The sequence below is a fragment of the Oxyura jamaicensis genome, chromosome 1 (genome assembly GCF_011077185.1).
Source record: "Oxyura jamaicensis isolate SHBP4307 breed ruddy duck chromosome 1, BPBGC_Ojam_1.0, whole genome shotgun sequence".
In the NCBI taxonomy this organism is placed as follows: Eukaryota; Metazoa; Chordata; class Aves; order Anseriformes; family Anatidae; genus Oxyura; species Oxyura jamaicensis.
Window position 1 is genome coordinate 79,424,740 of NC_048893.1, and position 11,823 is coordinate 79,436,562.

Genomic DNA, 11,823 nt, shown 5'->3' on the forward strand with positions numbered 1-11,823 from the left:
ACGGAGTGTGCTTTGCAGATGGGGGAGGACTGTGAAGGGGAGGCAGAGAAGGGATGCATAGAGCCCCCACAGAAAAATTGAAGCCATTTTAAAGTCAACTACCTGCGAGAGCGATTGAGAAAAAGCTGCAGAGGACGTCCCATTGCTGTTAAGTGAGTAATTTCCTTTCTGGGATGCTCTCTGGACAGTTAAACTACTGTAAGCACTCCCGCGGTGCTGGGGCCGGCTTGTTCTGCAGCGGCTCAGCTACGCGGGATGGAAGTCACGTCCCCGAGGGGCTCCGAAGTGGCGTTTCCTGCGGGTCACGCCTGGCTGCGAGGGGCTGGACGCGGGACCAGCGCCTCTCCCCGGGGCTGCGGCGCTTCAGGGCAGCTCCGGCGGGGGCCACGGGACCCGGCGGGCGGCCGGCCGCTCCTCGGGGCTCCGCACCCCCGGCGCTGGGCAAAAGGCTGCCGTCCCGGGGATGAGGCTGGCTTCTTCCAGGGGACGGGACGGGACGAGCCGAGCCGAGCCCGTCCCGTCCCGTCCCGGACGGCGACTGCAAGGTCCCAGCCCGCCCTTGCAGCCGCACTGATTGCTGGCGGCCGCTCCCGCAGCCGGCCCCTCGCCGTCCCTCCGCCTCCCCCCGCCTCCGCTTTTCCCTGGCGGCCGCCTGGAGTTTCCTTCCTCCGCTCCTCTGTTCAGGGGGCAGCCCGCCCCCGCCCCCGCAGGTCTTTTCTTCCGGCCATTGCCTCACGTTCCCTCCTCCCTGGGCACGCACGGCCCGGAGCCAGAGACCGCCGATCCCTGCTGTGTTTTGTTCCCAACTCCGCCTCGGCCTTTCTCTCGCCTTCCTCTCCTTCCCCCACCTCGGCCAGCCCCCTCCCTAGCCCTGCTCCAGCCTCTACGTTAGACGGGAGTCCCCTCCCTCGGCCGCGTTCATTTCATACCAGCTCTCATTCCTCGCATTCCTCACTTCCTCGTTTCAAACTCCAGGGGAAATAAAAACCCTCCCTTTTCCTCCCAAACTCCTGCCCGGCCGCCGCTCGGGCTTGCCGTCCCGCCAGCCGCTCCAAGCTCTCGAGGTGAGTTGGCAGCGCCGGGCCGGGCTGCGCCTGGGGCCGCTTCCCCCTCGCCCCCTGCCCGCCCCCGGTCGCCCCCCGGCAGCCCGGCCGGCGGCAGCGCCCAGCCCGGCTTTGTTCGCTCCGGCCCTGCGGTCGGGGTGGGGGGGGGGGGGGGGGGGGGGCTGGGAGCCCATCCCGGAGCCGCCCCGAGGGCAGCCGCGGCTCCCGGCAACTTTTTTCGCTCCGACTTGTCGGTGGCGACACCGAACGCGAAGCGGTTCCTCCCGCTCCGCCTTCCCAAACTCCTGCCCTTACCCCCGCGGGCTCGGGGGTGGGGATCAGGCGGGGGAGAGGGACGGACACATCCCTAATAACTCTCATCTGCTCTTTTGGCAGAAAGTCCTGGAGCAGAAGGAGGATTTGAAGCCGGTCCTCTCTGCCTTTGCGGAACAACAGCTGCTCTTGCCTCGCTCAGGTCAGGACACGCTCTTTCACGGCCGCTTTCCCGCGGGGTAAAGGGGACCGGGTTGCCTGCCGGAGGAAGGGTGAAAGGAGGGATTTGAAGCTAGTCATGTGCGACGGAGGAGACACGGACGTACAAAGGAAGCGATCTGAAAGTTCTCAATGGAGGCTGCTGGCGGCTTCTCCCGCTCCGTGCCTGCGCCGAGACTTTGGGGTCTCCGCGGCGTGGTGCATCAGCAGAAAACTGCTAGCGCTTTTCATTGAAAAAAATAGGTTTCTGTAACTTTAGGAAATATGTTCAGGGTATGGGGGGGGGTGGGTGAGAGGAGGATCAGCACTTTCTGTATTAAGGATATAAATTCTGGTGTAAACTACAAAAAGTGTTTTTGGAAAAAAAAAAAAGATAAGCAAAAACAACCATGAGAAAGTATTTGGGTTGTTACAGGGCATTTAACAAGAGATGAGGGAATAGTGTTTTCCTAGATGAGTTTCTCTGAAGTTGGAAAAGTTGAGTTTGGGTGGCATGCCTATGGAAATGATTTTTTTTTTTTTTTAAAAAAAAAGGCAAATGAACATCTCTAAGTAATTTTTTGTCTTATATATAAAAATTATTTTAAACAACTCCTTGTGTGGGATAATAATTTTTTATTTTTTTTTTTTTTTTTTTTTTTTTTTTTTTTTTGTGGTAAGGGGGAAAACATGCAACTCCTCAAGGTATTTTAAGGACTAATTCCACCAATTTTGTTTTGTTTTTATTTAACCAGAAGTTACACACATGTTACTTTCTAACCTTAAGAGCAGAGCTTTGCAGATCAGCTATAAATAAACAACACAAAATACTTTTTAAAGACGGGAGATAGGTGGCAGGGAAGTTTTTTGTTTGTTTTGTTTTGTTTTGTTTCTCTTTACTTGGAGCAGATTGGTTTCCCTTAGACTTGATTCCACTGTCTGTGTGCAAACTGAGCGGAGCACTCATTCACTTGTCTGTCCATCTGCCTGTGTAGATGGAAAAGATCTTATTTTTCCTTTCACAGAAGGAGGTGGGCAGTACGATAGGGAATAAAGTAATGGGGAAGGAGGAGTAAGAGGAACAGGACAAGGGGGGAAACAGACAGGGTTTTTCCAGGCTAGGGCCCTGTTGCAGCTGCTATACGATCACCAGTACAGTTGAAAACTTTTGCTCTTGATAGATTTTTCTCACTACAGCAAAGAGGTTGGACTGTGCTGTAATGAACTTAGAGGGGCTTCTTTATCAAGGCTGTTGGATGCGAGAGGCTCTTTGGCACTTTAATTCACAGACCAAAAGGCAGCCAGTCAACGCGGTCACCTCACAGGGCTTTCCTAAAACCTGGTCTGGATTTTTCAAACTCGAGCATGTGGAAAGTTTGTCATCTCTAAACTGGAGCATCAGCTCGTTGTTCGTGTCCCTCAGAGGTGATCTTGGAATGATCTAGCATGCATTAGAATTACTATTGTGAATGGGGGTTAGCATCTTCCCCACTTTCTTGGTTCCCACTGCATCTTTTAGATTTTTAAAATTATTTTTATCGACAGCTTTAAAATATTTTGTTATTACTGTGATAATTGTTTTAACTTTCCTATACTATGAAACTTTTTGTGGGAAGACTGTATGAGAATAGCGCTGCCAGGCTCTGAAGAGAAGAACTCCATGGCACAGAATTTTCTCATGGTTTAAAATCAAATAAGAGTTGCTGGTGGGTCTTTTACTCAGATATTTTTTTTACAGAACTCAAAACAAATAGAGTTTTGAGAAGGTTGCTGAAAAGCACAATTTCTGATAGTTGCTGCTTGAGATTATTTCTGGAGTAGCATTATACTCAATCACAGCTTTCCTTAGCACTGTGGTGTTTTGTTTTTGTTTGTTTGTTTGCTTGCTTCTTCCTCTCTGAATGTATCTTTTAGCTCTTGGTTTCATCACAATAGAATTCAAGGTGCAGACCAACAAATATTTTAGGCTGGCACTGCTGAGGACAGAACTTGTCTGCACAGACTGTCCCTTCCTGTACTTGTCTTACCTCTTTCCTTTGTCGATTCCATGGGTATTTGTGCAGCCATTTAGAGAATCGGGCCAGGGGGAGGCTAACCAAAGTGGCAAGTAACACGGTTCTATCAAGTTAGTTTTCAGCCAGATCTGTTCCCCAGTCCAGTTAATCATATATAAATAGTGCTGTGTTTGGAGAAGAGGGTGCAATGAGTAGGGGGTGGGGAGTAGGGGAAGAAGCAACATTGCCATCTTAGCAGCATTGCCATCTTATCCTGCCTTAAGCAGTTCTTTGGACCATGTTTACAGTTGCTACTGTGATAGTCAAAAGAATTTGTCCTATCTGGCCACAAAACTGTATCTTAAGAAAGCAAAAATCAGTGTTACTTATTTTTTTTTTTTTTAAATAAATAAAAAAGATACACCTTCCATGTACCTCATATTTGTCCTTTGTTGATATTTTTTCCTAAGTGCCATGCAACAAATCTTCTAGCAATTTTCTTGGGCAGCTTTTCCGTAGCCCAGTGTGTTTTAACATCAGTAAGGATTTTCCTGAATTTGAGACTGATTTTTCTTAGTCTACCGCAACAGGTTTTGCTTTGGCATGTTTCAGTGAAATTATTGGTTTTCTCTCTCTTTTGCATTTACACCTAAGTTCTTACAGACTAGCAATGAGAATATTTTTTCTTTCTGCAAGATGTTGGAGGTAATTCATCTCTGTTGCTTGAAGTGATAACTGAGCATAGGCAGACAAAAGTTACAATGGTCTTACAAAATTGGAGAAGTATTTACTTTTTCTTCTTTGAGGTTTCTTCAGTTTCTTGGCATTACTTTTTCCAGATACTCTAATCTGTGTCCCCTTTATCCCCTTTTCTTGTTTATTTATGAGCCATCTGAATCCCTCTGACTTGCCTATATCCACTGGTATTTGTAAACTTCATTCTGTATCATCTGCAAGTTTCATTAGCATTTCCTTTATTCAGTTTTACATCATTAATTAAGATGTCAAAGAAAACTGGACTATCAAAGATCCCTGCAGCAACACAGCAAGTGCTCCCTGTACCTATTTGTTCCATTAGCATATGCCATTACACTTAGTTTTGAAGCATTAGTTAATTTTCTAACAATATAAGCAGTGCTGTCCAAGCCAATTTGAATTATTTTATTTCAACCATGATTTCCTGAAGAGAGTAGAAAATGCTTTACAAAATCTTAACCTATCACATAGTGCACTTGTATTGTTTTCATTCTCTAGCTTCATGGTAATTTTGTCCTCCTCTGAAGAGCAATCAAGTTTATCAAAATTTTACATCAGTGTTTATGAAGCCATGGTCTTTATTGATTATGGTATGCTTCTTTCTCTGCCCTGACTTCTCTGTTATGCCCATCACCATGTTAAATGCCCAACGCCTTACTTTGTGGAGCTGTCATCTGGTGAAGAGCCTTGTAAAAAGTTCGGAATTTGCATGCCTGGAGCTCATTACGAGGTCTAAGATTAGATGACTAGAGTTCTTTGATTTTTATTGGTGGTGAGTTGTTTTTTTTTTTTCTCTTTCCCTGCCCGTTAGGTCTTCCTTTTTCTGGAGATGATGCAGTCACTCCCCTTTGTTTTTAACACCATATGAATTAGACGTTTTCCTGCTAGGGAGGGGCAGGTTTTCCAGTTCCCTGTGCCACTGACTGAGTCACTGGCTCTGTTTTTCTGTTCCATTGTAGGCTTATAATTACTGAGTCCTACTTTCATTAGAATATGTTTGCTAAAAGGGAGGTGTTTTATTCTGCTGTACTGAGACACAAGTGTCAGTGGCTGGATACAAGGCTTTGAAGCATCTGGTTTGCTATTGCCAATGACAGAATAAATTAGCATAGTCCTCACTGTGCCTTCCTTGATACAAGGCTAAACATTAATGATAGATGTCCAGTCAAAATCTAATCTCTTGTAACCAGGACTGCTGTGTTTTAACTGAAGGAAGAAAAGTCAAAAGAGCACTGAGCATGTGTATGCTGAATTGGAAAGAAAGATTTGCTGGTGTTCATCTTACCTGATCGTACATCATCATAGCAGGTCCTTGAATCCAGCTCACTGATACTGAACTAGCAGGATTTAGACAGGTTCTCTTTGTATGAAAATCTTGTCAGCTTAGGGGAAAAAAAGAGAGGTATTGAAGAGAGGGTTGCATAAGAAGATTTTCTCCAAGTACACTTACTGCTTTAGTTTATCTTTATAAAAATTAAATTATAGTATTTATTTTCCCTTCCCATTTTTTTTTTTTCCCACATGGTAAGCTAACTGAGAAAGAGAGAAGCAGCATGGTTTTCCACTGTTTTTGGTCTCAATTTTAATTTGTTAGAATGTGCTTTAAAAACTGGAGTGAAGTTTGTAGTTGTCTGTGTCCCTTTAAGAAACTAGTTTTGCTTGGCTGGCTGCCCCTGTTCCTCCTGTAGATTAATCCAACAGAAGGTATATAACCTGTTGACCTTCCTGGGAAGAAGGGTCTGGAAGGGCAAAGAGATCAATCAAAAGGTTTGTGCTTTCCTGTAATATCCTGAAGCAAGCTTAACCTGTGTTTTCCAGTTTTGCTCTTTCTGTTTCCTCTTTCTATGCTTAGTGATTCCAGTTCGAGGGTTGGACTTGTGCTTACAGGTTCTCATAGTTTTCACTTGCTTTCTATGAAATCACTGTACTTTCAACAGCTTGGAAATGACTGTTTACTGTCACAACTGAGGGGGAAGAGTTCTGACTAGTCTGAGTTGTGGACAGCTTTACTGCGTTTTGTATCAAGCCAGTGGGAGAACTGGAATCAGTCCAAAATGGCTGGAACCTCCTTGTCTGTTGGGAATTTTCAGGCTTTTTTACAAAAGAACAAATCTGGTGGACTTTCCTCTGTGCTAGCCCTCCAGAAACAATCATCTTATCTGTAAGTAGGCAATATTCACCTGCTTCGTGTTTCGGGCAAACTGTGTACTACAAAACTGAGCTGTGATGATTTCTGAATCCATGGAGGGAATGTGGTTTTGGTTAGCAGTTGTGAGCAGGGCTTATTCGTATGATTGCAGAATCAGAGAATGGTTTGTGTTGGAAGGTATTTTAAAGTTCACATAACTTCAACCCGCTTGCCATGGGCAGAAATGCCACCTACTAGATCAAGCCACTCAAAGCCCCATCTAACCAGGCCTTAAACGCCGCCAGGGATGGGGCGTCCACAACATCTCTGGGCAAACTGTTCCAGTGCCTCACCACCCTCTGAGTAAAGAATTTCTTCCTAATATATCTAATCTAAATCTACCCTCTTTTAGTTTAAGACTACTACCTCTTGTCCTGTCAACACACTCCCTGATAAAGAGTCCTTCCCTGGTCTCTCTAGCAGGCCCCCTTTAAGTACTGGAATGTCACTATAAGGTTTCTCCATAGCCTTCTTTTCTCCAGGCTAAATAATCCCAATTTAGCCTGTTTTCATAGGACAGGTGCTCCAGCCCTCTGAACATCCTTTGGACCTTCTCTAACAGATGATGCAGATATTTCATGGTTGATCTTTACTTAGGCATTGGTGTATCAAAACACCTTTAAGCTCCTGTCGAACTCCTACTAAAATCAGGGCACATGCTTAAATAATTAATTAATGTTGACTGAACCGAGGTCCCATTTAATATACCTGTTCTGCCTGTTTGTGGTTTGCTTCTGTCTTAAGGCTTTAGTAAAGGCCTTCTTTAGCCCTGACTGGACAGGGAGGCACACAGATTATGCTTGCAACATAGGCCACCTGAAAGCAATGAAAATGTGGAAATCTGACTGCTTGTGCGTTGTGGTTAGTGCTTGTGTCTATTCTGTTGTAAGACTCTTAGCTCTGGTTCACTAATTGCTTTTGTTAAAGACTGGCTATAGTTTTGGAGCTAAACACTTTCAGAGCTTTAGATGAGATATGCAAATGTTTGTTTCCTGTCTAAGTTCATGTGAAATTCTGCCACTTGTGTTACGGGAACTGACGTATGTAACAGTTGTGCTGTTTTGGGACATGTACCCCTGAGTCCTAGAAATGAATCAAAGAATCATAAAATATCCTGAGCTGAAAGGGACCCATGAGGATCAAGTCCAGCTCCTGTCTCCAAATGAGGCAACTTGAAGAGTTAAACCACATTTTTAAGAGTGTTGTCCAAACCCTTCTTGAACACTGATAGGCTTGGGCCATGATCAGTTCCCAGGTCAGCCTTTCAGTGAAGAACTTTTTCCTAGTATCCAATCTGAGTTTATATTGTCAGAGCTTTAAACAATTCCCTCATATCCTATCACCAGTTGAAAGAGGTGAGGCTGAGAGACATCCTCAACAGGAGGCAGGATTGAGAAATAAGAACTTAATTTGGATATCATAAAATGACAGGACATTATGAGTCCATCAGTTTTATTCTACTTGACAGGAGACTCAAAAGATGCTCAATTTCCAGAAAGTGTTACACATCAGTCCTGAGAAAAGTAAGCCTCTCTGAAGTTAAAGCATCTGCATTCACAAATCACTTTTAAAGTTCACATTTCCTTGTGTTGACATTCTTGGCTGGATTTTGTCCTCAGTCTGATTTTCATCATTGGGTGATTCACTTAGGTAGGTCTTTGTGTTATATTTGTTTTCCATAGGTAAAGTAGGGGCTTTTTTAGACTGATGGTGAGATTTTCAGAAAAGTGGGTTTAGTAATAAATATTTTTTAGGTTCCTACTAAAGGTTCCATTTCATTTAATAATTAAATGAAGAATACTCTTTGGGAAAATGGTAAGCATGACTTGCTTCTCCCTCAAATTTGATTTGGTAAGATCTAAGTCATTTTAATCAGTAAACCCTCTACATTACTGTATACTCAAAGAGGCAGTTGTGTTAAATAACATGTTAAATAACACTACTAAAAATTCTGTGATAGAAGGGGAACAATTATTGGAGCTTTGCCTGGTTAATTCTTCTCTAATTAGCTTGGCGACTGTTGAAAGAAGGGCTATTGGTGACTACTGCTGCTAGTATAAAGGTGGCTAACCACCTTCACCCTACCACAACCTTTTTTTTTTTTTTTTTTTTTTTTTTTTCCCCCTGACTCCCCAGGAATCATATAGTTCTGTTGAAGGCTGGAGCCAACCCAGTGTATGGCTCAATCCCAGGGCAACCTGGCAGTGTCAATCTCAGCTACCATTGCTGGCTCATTTTCTCTCCCAACTGAGATGTAAATGGTGTAGTTGTCATTTTCTCAGCCCAAAGCACAGCCTGTGTTGTCATGTAGCCTGTGTTGGAACTGTGAATGGGTTGCCTGTGGCTAGGAATCAAGCCACAAGTTGCCCACCCCTGGAACAGTGGGAACACACCAAACCTTTGAGTCTGCATATGTTTTGTTGTTAGGTTTGGGGTTTTCTTGCTGTTGTTTGTTTTTGTTTGATATGGGTTGTTTTGTTTTTCTTCCTCCTTTTAGGGCAGCAATACTCTGTTCTGTTTTATCACAAATGTACCTGACTGGATAGCGTGCAAGGCCACACAAAGTCTTTTGTCATCACACCGTGACTGCATTATCCAGTGCTGCACTGATAAAAGTTCTCCTTTCTCCTTGTTTTGATTTATATCACTGCATTGGACACTACATCCTCTCTCTGTTTCAGCCAGAGCTCAGCTACTGCAATAATTTAAAAGCATTGTTTTGCTTGGGTCATGAAGTCAGGTGCCTTTTGTACAGTAGCTGCTGTGGACAATTCCAGTGTAGCAAGCAAACCAAGCTTGATTTTGCGCCTAGCACAAGATCATAAGCATTCAGCTGGAGTTCAGTCTTATATGTTGAATATGATCCAAGGCCAGAAGTGCTTGTTCCTTTGTAAACCAGTCTTGTTCAATGGTCGGATGGAGACAAAAGTCTCACAGTGCAGTCTGTAGGTGTAATAATCATATTACCTTACATGACACACAGAGGAAATCTCAATTCTGTTTTCTTCCTTGCCTGGTGCTGCTGCCTATTAAGAGCTTTTGCTTCACCTACTGCCTGTAACGCCTATTTTAACTGGTTTTACTCTCAGGATTAGTCAGCAATACCCTGATGTCCTGGGTGAACAGGGGAATTCAGAGGGAATAGCCAGCATTGCCCCAGGATTGCAGAAGTCCAAGGGCAAAAGCTGAGGTTGTAGCCCATCTCAACAGTTGGATAAGTTGCAGAGTGAGTGAGTGGAGACCCTTCAAAGGCTCAGTGAACTGTTACCACTTGTTTCCACCATTGCTGGACCTTCTGATGGAACTTAAAGTAGCACTGGCTCCAGGCCAATTTAATGACTAGATTGTAACGCCGTGGGGAGCCTGAATAACTGGTGTTTTTTTTTTTCCTCTGTAGAGTCCCTGTAAACACAACATTTTAATGAATTTTGTCCTCTTTTGCCTGTAAACTTCAGACATCATTCAGTTATTATTGTGTAACTGTTTTTCCACCTTTTCCCCTTCTAGTAGTTTTTTTTTTTTTCCCTGCAGTCTCTAAGTTGCACTCACTTGGAGCTAGTCATCCACCGATTGCACTCATTCTTCTCTTTCAGAGGATCTGAGCTACTGTTATAGTATGCTATAAAATTTCCGCACCATTTTCCTCTGGTAAGTTTCAATATTATGCTCTGTTATACCCTATGTAATACATTTCAGGGTATTCCAAACTTTTACTTTTCTAAACCCAAATCTTGTATGACTGCATTGGCTAAGGTAATTTCTTAACATGTTCTGGGTGGAATTAATTGGTTGTTGCTGTTTCCATGTTTTCTTATTATACACTACTCCTGTGAAGTTATAGCTTGTGTAGCAGGACATACTCCCTTCTGGCTGAACTCATTCTTGTTTGAAGTTCTTTGTTTTACTGTTTCTGTGGACGAGACATGAAAATGAAGAAAGTAAGCCTTTCCTATGAAGAAAAGCTGAGAGAGCTGAGGATGTTCAGCCTGAAGAAGAGAAGGCTCTGGGGTGACTTTAGTGCAGCTTTTCAATACTTAAAATGGGCTTATTAAAAGATGGAGAGGAAGGCAGCTCTGTCTGCTCAGGCAGACAATGACAGAACAAGGGGCAATGGTTTTAAACTAAAAGAGGGGAGATTGAAATTAGATGTCAGCAAGAAATTCTTCACTCAGAGGGTGGTGAGGCACTGGAACAAGTTGCCCAGGGAGGCTGTGGATGCCTCATCCCTGGAGGTGTTAGATCAGGTTGGATGAGGCCCTGGGCAACCTAATCTAGTGGGTGGTGTCCATGCCCATGGCAGGGGGTTTGGAATTAGATGATCTTTAAGGTCCCTTCCAACTCGAGCCATTGTAAGGTTCTCTGAAAATGTGGTACAGATCCTTGATAGTAGCAGTATTTGACTCCTGTAACTTAGAAGTGAATGCCAGAGCTGCTCATTTTTTTACAGTAACATCAAAGAATACCTGTAATGAGAAACAGTCGCTGCCCCAACAGCTTGCCGTTCCGTTGAACAAGACAATAGATGAAGAGATGTCCATGGTAAAGTTAATTGTTCAAAGCGCAGCCAGCTCAGAAGCAAGACTGGAACCACACTGTCAGATTTCACAAGGCTGTGCTGGCAAGCACCGCTGCCTGGGAGGAGTGAATAGGGACATCTCTGGTTAGGGTGTTGTGCCTGATACTGATCTCAGCAGGGAAAGGGGGCAGATATATATTAGGGGAAGTCTTATGGAAAGAGAACCTCTAAGAAGACTGAATAACTGGAGATAGCTGGCAGCAATTTTTCATATAGAATCATAGAATGGTCTGGACTAGAAGGGACCTTAAAGATCCTCTAGTTCCAACCCCCCTGCCATGGACAGGGACACCTCCCAGTAGACCAGGTTGCTCACATCCCCATTCCAACCTGGTCTTAAACACTCCTGGGGATGGGTCATCCTCAACTTCTCTGGGCAAGCTGTTCCAGTGCCTCACCACTCTCACAGTAAAGAATTTGTTCCTTATATTTAGGCTAAATCTAGATAGTTCAAGATAGTTCAAAGCCTTTTAGTTCAAAGCCATTACTCCTTGTCCTATCAACATAATCCCTCTCCTACCTTCTTGTAGACCCCTTTAGGTACTGGAAGGTCACTATAAGGTCTCCCAAGAATCTTCTCTTCTCCAGGCTGAACAACCTCAACTCTCTCAGCCTTTCTTCATAGGAGAAGTATTCCAGCCCTTTGATCATCTTTGTATCTGTCCTCTTGGCTCACTCTAATAGGTCCATATCCTTCTTTGGTTGGGATCCCCAGAGCTGAACGCATTACTCCTGGTACGGTCTCACTAGAGCAGAGTAGAGGGGGAGATTCACCTTCCTCAACCTGCTGGCCAT

At 44.2% G+C, this 11,823-nt stretch overlaps 1 protein-coding gene across 1 annotated transcript in view; it reads left to right on the plus strand.

The window, feature by feature from the left end:
- The first annotated feature begins 1,438 nt into the window (after positions 1-1,438).
- The window catches only part of TEAD4 (TEA domain transcription factor 4), a 59,448-nt gene continuing 49,063 nt past the window's right edge, over positions 1,439-11,823 (plus strand). The window contains exons 1-2 of the mRNA XM_035313295.1: positions 1,439-1,518; positions 10,046-10,100. The gene's annotated coding sequence lies outside the window, so the exon portion shown is untranslated. The remainder of the gene's footprint in view (positions 1,519-10,045; positions 10,101-11,823) is intronic.